The sequence below is a fragment of the Pelecanus crispus genome, chromosome 1 (assembly GCF_030463565.1).
Source record: "Pelecanus crispus isolate bPelCri1 chromosome 1, bPelCri1.pri, whole genome shotgun sequence".
Classification (NCBI taxonomy): domain Eukaryota; kingdom Metazoa; phylum Chordata; class Aves; order Pelecaniformes; family Pelecanidae; genus Pelecanus; species Pelecanus crispus.
Genome location: NC_134643.1, coordinates 215,155,304 through 215,168,802, shown reverse-complemented (window position 1 = coordinate 215,168,802; position 13,499 = coordinate 215,155,304). Strand labels below are relative to the sequence as shown.

The window sequence follows — 13,499 nt, the reverse complement described above, 5'->3', positions numbered from 1 at the left end:
GCTAGCACTATACTGTACGGGGACGGGAAACATAACCGTGTAGGTAACAAAGAGATGGCCACATTGCATTCTGAAGTGTTGCTCTGCTGGGAGCAGCCATCTCAGTTCTGGGGTTTAAGTGAGGCATCTTGGGGCGCTCTGCCCTGGAAAAGCTGGGGGTGGGGTTTTTTTAATAAGTCTGGTTAATTTGTACCAGGTGGTGGCTGGCCACTGATACTGGCTGTGTCTTCACAGGAAAAATAGAGGTTGCTCTGTTCAGCCTGAGATGTCATTCGTTAGCCATCTCAACATTCGTGTCTGGGATTAATTACTTGGCACTGATGGAAAAGAAACTACAAACAGGCTTAGTGTAAGGTGGTACTGTAAATGTTAGGGATTTTGAATTTTCTATGTATTCATAAATTAACAATGGCTTAACACTTTTTTTACAAAATGTAATGATATGTAAGCTAAAGGTTAGTTTAATTTCTGTTTCTCAGTTGTTTTGTTCTTGGTGACTAACAAATCTGCCTTGCAGTTTGGACTGAAGATCAGTGAAGTTTTTGTAATAGTTTGTAGAAGTTGTTCTGTAATGTTTGTATGTGTGGAATTTGTTTCAACATGTTTGTAGTATCGAATGCAATATTAGTTGTGGTTTTCCAAACCCCACTTGAGAGGACAGTCTTACTTGTATTACAGTAGCACCTGAGTGCCTCTGCAGAGCCACGCACTCTATAGCCAAAGTGAGGTAGATGTAAGTATGATGAAAGGTTGTTCTCCCCCATACCCTGTGACTTCATTTTAATTAAAGATAAGATGCTGAAGTGGATTGGAACAGACAAAAGAAGGGGGAGCATTTGTAAATTGGAAAACTGTCCTGGTTTGTTATTGGACTGTTTTGGGAGATTAGCATTCAGATTTAATCTCACCCCCCCCACCCCCGGCTAGGACCTCTACCTTCAGTGACCTTTGTCTTGAATTCTAGATACAAGGTGAGGTGGGGTGGGGTTTAAGCACCACAATGGCAGTGTGTATGTTTCACAAATGTTATATGCTCACTTGTTTTTCTGTGTTGTCCATGTAACTGAAATATTTTGCCTGTCACCTCTTCCAAGTTGCCTTTTTAGACAAAGTAGGACCTCTTTTATAGCTAGGTAGGACTTCCATTTTCTGGTTCATCTGTGTCACCCACTGTTGTGTTCTTGACTGTTAACATTCTCCATATGGCTGAGGATGAGGGGGAAAAAGAAGTGTTCGATGTTACTATCTTTGCACAGAACTGTTTATGTGCTGCAGCAGATTTAAAAAAGAGAGTGCACCTACTTGAATTTGGCAGCTGTTGTTAAACAAGTGGATCCCAAAGTGCATCCATACTATACTTTGAGCTAGTATTACAAGAACTCTTCAGGTATTATATGGCTTTCAGCTAAGACAAGCCTTATTTAAAAGAGAGTCTTTAAAGCCATGGTATTATGCTACCTCTGCATGGGAGAGTAGCGCAGCTGAAGTTCTAATGTCTGTTGAGTTACCAGCAAGTAACAGGGCTTATTTTGGATACTGGTGGTCCAGACTGCTCAATTTTACTGCCATGCTTCTCCCAGCAAACCTACAACCCCTCTGACCTTTTCTAGATTGTTTCTGTCTGGCTGTGCTGATGTGTTGCTGATGGTCCTTCATATGTGGGTAATGCAGATGCACATTGTGCGTTGTGTGTTTTGAACAAGGAGCTATGGTGCAATACTAAGATTTTGTGATGTGAATGTGTGTGTTTGAACTGTTTGATATAAGTAGAGTGTTCAGTCTTTAAAACTCGAAGCTCCTGAACGTGTTCATGTTTCATGTTGCATATGAACCTAACTGTTTACTAATTCCCCTTTTGTATTTAAAAATATGACTTGCTGCAGTGAATCTCTTGTTGTCTTCTAAAGTGCTCAACAAAATATGTATCAATTCTTCTTGGTTATTTAAATAAAATCAATTTTGTGAACTACAGCAGCGTAAGTGACTGAAGGTTCCAGGAGCAGTTGCGTGTTGCCATCTGAAAACCCATAGTGCAATACATGTGGTCTGATGCTAAACCCTGAGCAAACTTTTTGGACAGTGGTTCTTTTGTGTTCTTTTGTCTTCTTTTGTTTTAATTTTTGTTTTCATAAAATTGACAGAGCAACAAGTGGTTCAAAATCTATTTAACCTTCAAAAACTGTTGAGAAAACGTCAGCACATGATAAATAGCCTATCTGTTGTGTGAGTTAGTATCTAAAAATTGGCCACAGTCTCAGCACGTTTGAGCTTTTCAGCTGTATCTTGCTGTTTTAAGATGTGTTTCTGCAACTGCACAGATCGGTTCTGCTTCTATTTTAGTGGCACTGCTTCTGCTGTGTTTTTGCCATTTTCAAAAGATGGGCTAAATTCCAGTTTTGGTCTTAAGGAAGAGTCTATCTTCAGCCTTTTCATCACTACACTCTTTCTAGAAAAAGCTACATCCACCTGTCTTTTTTAAAATACCCTAGAAAGTAAAATGACAATACTGAGATTCAGGTTTGGTCAGGTTTGTTACCATCCTTTGTCTGACCCTTCTCTCTCCATCACTTGGGTATTAACAGTCCTCCAAATGCAGGAGAGTTGCAACTAGCTCCTCTGCACACTCTTTGCCTTACAACACCATTCAACGGCTCTTAGCTACCTTGTGAGATTTAAACCTTGTGATACAAACTGCATTACAGAGAGAGTGTACAAATGTTTATTCCAGTTCAAGATGGTGTGCCGCTAAAAGCAGCTGTACCCCGCTGCTTTTCGTCCTCTGGATGCTGTCAGTCACTTTCAGAAGAAAAAGTATGTTTTAGCTCCATGTTTAGTTTCTCTTACTGGGAGCAGTGGATGCTTTTTTAGTAGGAGTTTTGATGACAAGTTTAGGGCCCAAGCTTAGAGCCCCATTTAATGAGCCTACGAGCAAAGGATATCCTGTCTGCACTTTGTGAACATGAAGATAGAAATCAGGTCATGAGTGGTTTTCTGAAAGTGGAGGTGGTAAGAGGGATTTAACCCCCACCTCCACCACCACTGTCTGCTGTCTATGGTGGCTTTTGTCTGTCTGAGTTGAAACTTTCTAAGAAGGAAGCCACTCGGTGTAAATCTCTATTTTTCAACAATGAGTGTCATGTTGCTGATACGAATAATCAAAATTATACTGTTGCGCCCTATGGACCAATTGGTTATCTAACCTTATCACACCTGTATCAACTAGACTTCCTCAGCCGTGTGCACAAGCCACAGGAAGCTCATTGTTCATTATTCTTCTTCACTGAGTTCCCATTAAGAAATGTAAGCTAATTTTGTGATGATGAGTACTGGTTTGATTTTTAGATTGCCTGAAGAGAAAATGGCATCGGAGCCACGCACAGCCACCTGCTCTAGAAGGGACAACTGTAAAGCCGGGAGTGGTGTAGCTCAGCACCACCACCTTGCCCACACGCTGGCAGCACCACCAGCAGAAGCATGGAGATGTGTGCAGGGCGGCTGTGCTGTGTGGACACGGGAGGCTACGGAGCTGGATCACCAGTCTCTTAACTGCTCTGTTGAGCTTTGTGTGTGTGTCCCAAGAAAAGTGAATACACCATGTTAATACCTGCTCAGAAATGTGGAACTGGCCTTTTTGGTGACTACATAAGCTGCCTGTGTGGCCCAAAATGGTGGGAGGGGACTAAGGAAAGGATTGGAGAAGTCTTGTCCAGATGCTTTATCCTATGCTACCTGCTTTCAAGTCACATTGTGTACAGCTCTTGAACTTTCACAGTGATATGATTGCTTCCCTACCCAACTTAATTCAAACTCCACAGGCATCAAAATCGGAATTGTCCAAATTGTTGTAAGGGATTTTATTAATTATAATTGACCTTGATCCAAAGGAACTGTATATCATATATTCTTCTAATAGTGTTGTTAAAGAAATATCTATGCACTGTGCATAAAAAGCAGATGTCTCCACTGAACAGCTTCTGCTGTCATGGAAATGCAGTATATTCTAATGTACTGAAGGAAATTAGGGATAGTTTGGAAAGTCCAAACAAAAAACAAAAGGATTTTGTCAACCTGCCTTTCGGGTTTTTTTTCTGCACCTGGGGTTGCAATGTAGACTTGCTTTCAGAGGCTCACAGGAACAGCCTTGTTTCTGACCTGCGGATCAAAACAGTTACTGTATTTTAAAAGGTAGGTGAAGTATTACGTCTGTCTTAAGGAAGTTTGTAATTCTGCTTTTAATGAAGTTTAGACTCTATTCACCTCAATGAGTGGTTGTCATCACTACACAGCTGTTTTCATGCTGCTGTGACATTGCTCCGAGAGCTGGATTGTTGCAAACAGAACAAGAGCAGATTAAACAATTCAGTAGTAAGTACTCCCAATGTCTGTGTTGTGCTTAAGACTATCTTGCTCCACTAAGGCTCATATTGACATCCCTGGCATTTACTCCTGGAATAAGAGTTAAACAACATGCTAGGAGGAGTACAAGGTAACCCTCACACCATCTATGAAGTGAGCCAAAGAATTAGACTCTTACTCTGGAGTACACTCTGTACTCGAAGGTTTGAAAAAGCCTAGGGTTTGCATTTTTTTCTGGTGGTACCAAGAAGATGAGGAAGCAAAACAGCATAACTTCCTGCTGAGTACCAAGAAACACTATGGAAGGGATCTGCTAGATGAGCCTACCACAACTGCTTCTCAGCTTGTGAAAAAAATTTAAAAAATTATCTGTCTGAAGATTTTATGTAACCTGTTTGGACAGTGGCCAGCTCAGAAGACTTCTTGCCTCAGGGGGTGATGGGGTAGGGTCAGCTAAGTGATGAAGAAGGCATCCTGGTGGAAATCAGAAGGGTGACAGCTGAGGCAACAGAATTGCCCTAGGAAGGACAACACTGGGGAAGAGAAGACAGAGCTTTTGTGGTGGCGGTATGTCCTAGATATGTGCAATTAGCAAAAGCCCTGGTCTATCAAATGGCCTAATACAGAATAGAATGTGAAGATGCTGTTCAGAAGTGCAGCCAGCAGGAAGTAAATATCTGCATTAAAATCAAGGCCAACAACACTCCCATGGCACCTCTCATTCACCACTGAAGACCCTTTTTCGCATGGACCCAGCAGAGTCTTAAAGAGCAACATGCCCTTAACAAAGCCATTTCCAGACGCAATGGGACCCTCAGATAGAAACTACTTCCAGAGGAGTCTCACATGAGCACTTCTACCAACCACAGTTCTTATAGCCCAATGTTCCAGCAAACAAGCCTTACAGAAGATGTTGTAAGGACAGTCAGGATGAAAATTCATCTATCCCAGCTAGTATCTTGTCTTTCAGAGTGGTTGGCAGTAGCTACCTAGGGGCCAATAGTAGGTATAAGTCAAGCAGTAGTAGCTAATGGCCAAGCATATAGCCATGCTTTCCCAGAATAGTGTCACTACTAAGGTCTTCCTGAAATGAGGCTATTATTAAACCTTTATATCTGATAATTGCTGGTAGATTTTACTTCCAGAAATTTCTCCAGCTGCTTTTGGAACCCATGAAAACTTTCAACACCCATAATTCCTAACAGCAAGGCACTCCACAGCTTGATTAAATGTCATGCAAAGAACTATGTCCTTTGGTGTTTTCAGACTACCAGGTAACACCTTGGTGGCCTGAACTAAAATTACTCAACTCCAATTTCTAACAATTCAAATCAGTAGCACCAAGAAAATTAGCTGAGGTGACCTTTCCTTATGCTTTAGTGTCCCAGAACATGCTACTCAGATATGTTCCACCAACAAGAGTCTTTTACATCTTTACTAAGCCCATCCAACACTGATACGCTAGCTCAGATGTTCCCAGCTGAAAAACGGACTGCGTTATTTCTTTGTGGAGGTTTAATTATGACTCCCTGGTGGAATTCCCTCAGCAGAAATTTCTAAGAATGCCAAGTCAGTATTTCTACAGTAGGGTTACTAAGTATTTTAACTTAATTTTATGGAAAACCCACCTGTTCCCAAAAACTGTTAAATTAAAGCTGAATTAAAGAAATGTTTGTACTTCAGTCTAGCCAGCAGGGAAACATGGTCAGAAATCAGAGCCTTTCAGTGCTATTTTAGCTTGAAGTCCTATGAATGCTCACGTTGTAATGCCGGCTGTCTCCAAAAGCAGACAACGTGGATTTCATTACTAATTGGAGAGGGACTCTGTTTCACTAGTAGTTTTGTTTTCATTTATAAACTCTTCAGGTCTCCTCAACACACACACAGAGTATGTGTACAGACACACTAGCTACCAAAGAGCACAGCCAGACGTGTCTAAGGCTGGATGTGAACCAAAAGAAATTTAGGATTTAGACGTAGAAAAGCATTTGAATGTTTAGTATTTTTAGGGTTTTTTTTTTTTTCAAACCTTTGAAGTCTTCAGATCCCCTCAGAAAGAAATTGCTATTGACAAAGCAGTTCATTACAGAGAATACAGGTTACTTGGTGACATAGGGATGAGCCTGAGGAAGTGGCAACTTGTGTCCAAATGTGGTGGGGTTCGAGGGCAGGTCAGACTATTTGCCTGGCTGAGGCATGAGCTTGTACTAACCACTAAATACCCAAATCACAGGCTTGCTAAACCCAAATCCTTTATTTGTATTTTGTTTCTTTACTAGCATTTTGTGGGTGTGATTCTGTAGTCTACATACTGTTTATTAGGCCAGATTTGCTGCCACACTTTTGAAGAGGGAGAACTGTGTAGCAATAACTCCTGTGTGCTTGAGAGTCAAAGAGGAGGGAGATTAAGGAATCAACAGACAGTTGTCACGAATATGATTTTTTTACATGGCTTTGGTTTAGCAGCAATTTAGGATTTATTAATATTTTTGAGATAGGTCACAGAATTAGGTTGCATAATTCTTAATAACACTGAAGCATCAGCCAATTTAATAGAGCGATTCAATGGAATTTGTTACAACCAAAATAGTGACTTAAAGGTTCGAGAACGGCAAGGGTCACCTGAAACTTACAGCAGGGTTGCGCACACAGATGGGGTTTAAATCAAATCATACACATGCAGAGAGACAGACAGACCGCCAAGCAGCTCTAAATCAAATCACACACACAGACAGACAAACAGTTCTGAATCAAATTGCACACACACGCACGGAGCTTAACCTGTGATTAAATTTTCGCTTTTTGTCAGTTGCATGAATTGCTCATTTTTATATGCCGGCGTTCATCAACAGATGGTCGGTGAACCTCGCGAAATCAGGCCTTTGACTCCTCGTGAAATTGTCGATGGACGGTCCTTCAATCCTGGTGAAATCTACCCTGAGAGGCATCCCGGCTCAGGGGGAGATACTGGGTCACCCAACCCGCTGTGGTCCCGGAGAGCTCAAAAGGTCTCCCTTTTGGATCGCTATTTATAGGATCTCCAGATGACTGGCTTTGGTCGGTATCTTATATTCTGGCCACAATTCATGCTGAGCCATTCTGGTATGCAATTCAGGCTGCAGATGGCCCAGGTGTGTCCAGAGAGTGTCCGACACCGGAGTCGCTGCATTTGTGACCGAGATAACAGCACAACAGGGCTTACCCTGGGACCTCGGAGCAGCCCGGAGGGCTGCACCACCACCGCAGCAGACATAGGCAGAGGACTGAATGAAGAAGTCACCTCTCCAGAAAACAATTTAAATAAAGGCAGTGGGTGGAGAGGCACAGAAAGATACGCAGTACATCCTGCCAAACACAGCCCTAGAAAGTGCTTCCCACAAGTGTTATGTCTTTTCAGACCAGCATTGCTGCTTTTCTTCTTTACATATGTATCTGTAAAGCCCTTATCTGCCTCTCGTAGCAGCTATGCAATACTTGTTCTTGCTGGATTTAAAGGTACTTTCAAAGACTACCCAAGCAACATGATCCTCTGTTTTCTTTGTGGAGGAAGAAAAGTTGAAGTGACTAGCCTGTAGGAGTAAGTTCAACTAAGAGAAGAGTTGGGCCTCTGGGTGTCTGTTCCTGGGATCTGCAATGTTTTTGGTACAGCACTCTAGTTAACTAAGGGGGTACAGTCAAAACTAATGAAAACTCCTGTGTTTTATTTCAGGGGAAGGGAAAATGCCATTACTCCTGCTTATTTCGTCTTCCTGTATGCTAAAAAGAAGGCCACATTTTTAAGATACTTTTCAGTGATTCTGTGCTGCAGAAGTTAAATCGCTCCTTGTTTCTGCTTATGAATTTGGCTGTTCTTGAAGACTGGACCATTCAAAAGTTCACAGTGTGCTGCTGTACCTTTGCAATGCTTATGTGATCCCAGACAACTTCCACCTTTCAGAAGACACTAGGTGAGGAAAGTTCCACAGCAAAATTATCATGGGATTTGATTAACATGCTGATGTATTCAGTCCTTTATCACCCTTTTGCAATGTGTCCATATTGCATCTAACAGCTCAGGGAGCAGCAGTGCACACAGCCTGGCACACTGGCTTGCTGCACACCTACGTTTGCAAAACAATCCCTGATCCACAGAAAGAAGTGGAGCTACTGGCTGAATAAAATATACTGGCTGAATAAAATAATGCCTAAAGAAAAATGACAGATTCTGTCTCAGTGGCCAAGTCAGCGGGCCAGTTCAGTAAAGGCAGAGATGAGACTATGTCGTGGAAGGGGGTGGAATCAGAGCTGTCTCTTGCAAGTAAACTTTTCCAAAAATCTTTTCTTTGAGCACTACTTTGTACAGCCCACCTTGGGAATGGAGAACTGGCTTGGAATGAGAAGCCAAAACTTGGGAGAAGACAACGCTTGCAGAAGAAGATGGAAAAGGTGTGACCCCTTCCAAGTACTGGGAGAGTCCTAAGTCTCATCATTTCTCTGCTGTTACCAAACATTCAAATCCATAGGCAAAACTTCCCAATTTTGCTCTGTTTGTTAACTACATATGAAGGACATCATCCTGCCGTTGTTGTCACATAGATGGATTAGAAGAGATGATTATAATGAATCAGTGTTTCCAGCCTTTCTGAGACTGCATCCAGGCGTCAATAAAATGACACACAGAGGAATTTTTACTTGTTTCTGTGCATGTTTTTGAACCACGTTGCTCTCAGACTCTTGGTTTCAGGCATCCTAAATACAAGAAGCATTTGCTCTTCTCTGTCTCAGTTCCCGTTTTATAAAATAGGGGTGACAACGCTACTTCAGCAAATGGGGGCATTCTAAAAAAATGTTAAGTGTCATAATATGCAAATGTTTCCTCAGTGTCATTGAGTGCTACAAAAAGCACTCTGAAGCAAGTGCTCTGAAGAAATTAATTCCCTATTCGGAGCAGGGTTTGAAAAGGATACCTACCCATAGTCAATAGAGAAGAGAAAGAGATATTAAGTAACTGCTTTTGAACAGTAAACCAGATAAGGCAGGGCATCATGAAAAACTAACATGTAATCCCATAACTGAAAGTTGTGTCATTCATGTACACAATGGCAAGCAAAATTAAGACTGAAATGGTAGTTTCATTTTGTAATATTACTGTTCTTTTAAAAGCTGTGTTTATTATAATGTTACACAAGATTGACTTTCCATCAGTATCAGAGAAATACTGACTCCAGAGAAACATAATGAGAGAAATGTTTATTTTTCTAACCTTGTGTTAAAGTAATGGGGAACTGTAACAGAGCATAAGATTTCAAGCAGATTTGTAGCAGATTGGGCTACAGTTGCCAAAAAAATATTTGAATTTTAAGCTCCGATATAAGTTCCTGTATGGAAATTTTCCAAAAGTTTTAATCCATGAGGTTTTTCTCAAAATATATTGGCATTGTTATAAACCCAACCAGTTTTAGTATATTTTTCATAAGTGAATTAAAAAAAACTTCTGTTTTTAAAATTCCACATATTTGAGTAGCTAAGACATTTTTCAACCATGTAAAAACAGGAAATAGGAGGTGAAAGGTGACTTTTTCTTTTATGTGGTATTCTTCTGAAAGAAGTCCAGAGAGCTCCAAGGCTGACCAGTCTGGAGAAACATGACTTCAGGTTCATTATCATCTTTTGAGGAATATCCTATTTGCTTGTTTTGCTCTGTAGGTAGCAGAAGATCAACCAGCCAGCACAGGCTATGATACGCTGCAGACACAGGCACAGATGCACAGAAAAGCAAATAAAAAAGTTACGAAGTCAGTAAAACTAACATTTTATTGATTTTATTTCTACTGTGTTTTACGTTAGCCACGTCTCCTTTCTCCAGCTTGTCAATTTGGGGATTAATCCACATATTGTGAAGAGTTAAGGTACTTGCTACCAGCTGCACAATGCAAGGCTGTGGGTCCAGAGGAGGCAGGACACTGTGTATGTGCTAGTGGTGGTGAGCAGGTCCCTTCCACGCAGGCTGGCTCTCCTGCAGAACAGTTGCCCTGGAAGTCATGGTGCTGAGGCTCTCAGAAACGGAGAAACTCGCTGGAAGGGAAGAAAGGGCTGGGTGCAGACCTTTCAAAACAATACCTCAGGCCTTCAGATTTGCTTTCCTTCCTGCAGCTGGATGCTTCTGGCGAGTGTTGGTCTGCTCTAAGGGCGAATGCTGCTTAAAGTAATGTGGTGAAACCCGAAACTCGGTCTGTGGTTCCTCCAGGAATATCTGCAACATCATGGTTTTCACATGGCAGGTAAAATACTGTCATTTGTTTGACTGTTATTTCCTAAGGGATTTCTTGAAGTGTTTTGAGGTTTGTTATCCTTGCACAAAAATGGTTTCCTTATTGTTTTATCCTCGCCAGGTGAAGTGACTAACACTTAGTCACCTCTCAGGAGATTATCTGGTTTGGCAAGTGTGCAGCCTGTAGAGTTATTTGATCTAGCTAGTACAGCAGTGGAGTACCAAGACTGTAACGTCTGGAAATGCAGTTGCTGGTGGTAAAGCTGTCCAAAAGCTTATTTCTCTCAGACTTCCTCTAGAGGGAGATGCTTTTTGGGAAAGGACTGAGCACGTTTGGGGGTCAGGCAGAATTTGGGAAGCAAAACGTGCTCTTTAGAGGAACATAATAGTGAAGATGATACCAGATAGCTTGAGGAAGCAGAGATCTTCTGGATGTCATTGCAATTGTAAGGCAGTCGCATTGCAGCCAGCTGGGTGACTGAGAGAGAAGTTATCAAAGCATTAGACTGGAATTTGGCAGTTTTTTCCTCATAATGGAATATTTGACTGAATATACTAAATTACCAGTATAATTTTAAAAAGTGATTATTAAACACTAAAAAAGTATATTTCTGAAGTGACACAATGTAATGAAAAGAATAAATCTATTATGGCTTTATATCATTAAATATTCACACATTCATTTGCTTCAAAACATTTTCATGTTATCAACCCTTCCCTGAAGGGCTGTGACACAGAACTCACATTATAATACTTGATTTACTTTTTTAGGCAGTAAAATTTGCATCCTCTCTTTTGTTTCTTCATATTTTTTGATGTGAGTTGCCTCACTTGTTTACAAACTCTTTTTATCATTGAGATTAACCAAACACCTTAATGTAAACAAAATTCCTTGCCTATGGATGAACTTCAACCCAACTCAGGTGTCTGCTGAATTAGTCCTCTAAAGCCAGAGCCTCGCTTCCCCATATAGTGCAGGGAAAGTGGTAGGTGCCTTTGAAGGCATTTGAATGGGTAACCAGTCCAGGGATGAAAATAGCTTGGGCTCACTGTGTTTGTGCACGTTTTTAACTGCTTTCGTTCTTGCACACTTAAAAACTTCATGTACCTAAAGCAAGGGAAGTGAAATCTCTCAACCAGCAACAAAAGAGTTGGGTTTTTTGTTTGCTTTTCCCTCTTACTTGTGCTAAATTGGGATGGGAGAATTACGTGATGCTGCACAGTTCAGAACAAGGAGTCTGAGCTGCAGGATGAGAAAAAGAGCCGAGGACTACTTGTCTTTGATATCTAGGAATGTGTGTGCACTGCTGAAGAGGAGTGCCAGGGACCTAGCTGAAGGTTTTGGTCCCTGCTGTCCTCATTGTTCAAATGTTAGCTCATTCCTGAGCCCTGTCTTGGGTTTTTTCCAAGACAAACTCTGGGCAAGCCTCTGGGAACAGTCCACTTCAAGAGCAGCTCCCAAAAGGCAGTAGGGATAAGACCATACCAATCTGGTTTCCACCACCCTACACGTCCCTCCAACATATCCCATCAAGTTTTGCACCTTCAGAGACTCTGATGGCATGCTTTTAGGACATTTGATACATGTCCTTAGCTTCATATTATTAAAAAACTATTCTGGTGGCCTCTGGCAAACCCATCACATTATAGTGGTTTCACTTGAAAAGCATACAAAAAAATGTAGTTATGTCTTAATATCCTCATATCCTTGTGACTCTAGGGGCTCAGAGTCAAGGACTGTGTATCATGACATAGCTGGTCTGCTCTAGATGGAGCTAGCCCTACACACTGTGGAAACAAGTGACTTGACACCTTAAAGCCAAGAAAAATTTGTAGACCTTCGGTTATTTAGTTGGATAGGCATACCTGTCTTGTCCTAAAAAGCCCTGCCTGCCAGATACAGCCTGCAGAGAAAAGGTGCACCTAAGATGTGGCTGAGAGACTGATCTGAAGGAGCTGAAAGTCTCCATGAATTTGTTCTGCAGATAAAGGCAATTTTTCTTCTGGTCAGGACATTGCAGTGATGACCAGGTTCATCCCTGCCTAAGTATCAGGCTTTGAGCGTAAGGCAAGAGGTGGGAGGTTTGACCCCACCATGACTCACAGTGGCTCACAGAAATCCCTTCAAGCCTGCAAACCAGAGGACAGGCTGTGGAGGACACTGTTCCCAGAAGAAGAAAGGATGGGTCAAAGAATTTCCCTGTTTCTGTTTCTCTAGTGCCAGCCCAAACCTGCTCTACAGACCACAGTGTCACCCCTGGAAAGGAGCAGGGGCTGCCCTTCTGCTGGGCTGTGCAGGATGGGGAAAGCAGGGGAGAATCCCATCCTCATCCGCCTTTGGTGGTATAAGGAAGATCATGAAATGAGATGAGACAGCAAGCTACCCAGTCATGACGTAGCAGATGCAGAGGCTGTGGGAAGGTACGAGCTCTCTCAGCCCAGCCCCCGACAGCTGTTATATCATGTGGGTGCCTCTGTGGGTGCAGACTGTCACAGCCCAGTGGCTTCGACGCAAGGCTGGCAGACTGCGTCAGCAGCAGAGCTGGCCAGACTGCCTCACCAGCACTCAAGAGATTTATGAATAAGTCGTGAATAATAGCTATCCTCAGTCTCCTGGGTAACTGCTATTCTAAAGCTGTCTTTGTGTCCACACACAGTTTCTAGGTCAGTCTATTTAGACATCCCTGAAGCTCTTGAAACACTTTTCTACTACCTGACACTTCATAGTGGCAGTTCATGGCTTCTTTTTAAGTTCATGAAGATCTAATTTTAGTGGGAATACCTGCCCATGGCCCTGTGAAGGCTGTGCTTGCAGCACACATGTACAGAAAAGAGAGCTGAAACTCATCTGGTAAGTCCACGCGTGGGTCATGGCTCAGTGCTCTGCAGACGT

General features: G+C 42.0%; 1 protein-coding gene across 1 annotated transcript in view; it reads right to left on the bottom strand.

The window, feature by feature from the left end:
• The window catches only part of MRE11 (MRE11 double strand break repair nuclease), a 277,276-nt gene that overhangs the window by 220,120 nt on the left and 43,657 nt on the right, over nt 1-13,499 (bottom strand). The gene's annotated exons all lie outside the window — the stretch shown is intronic.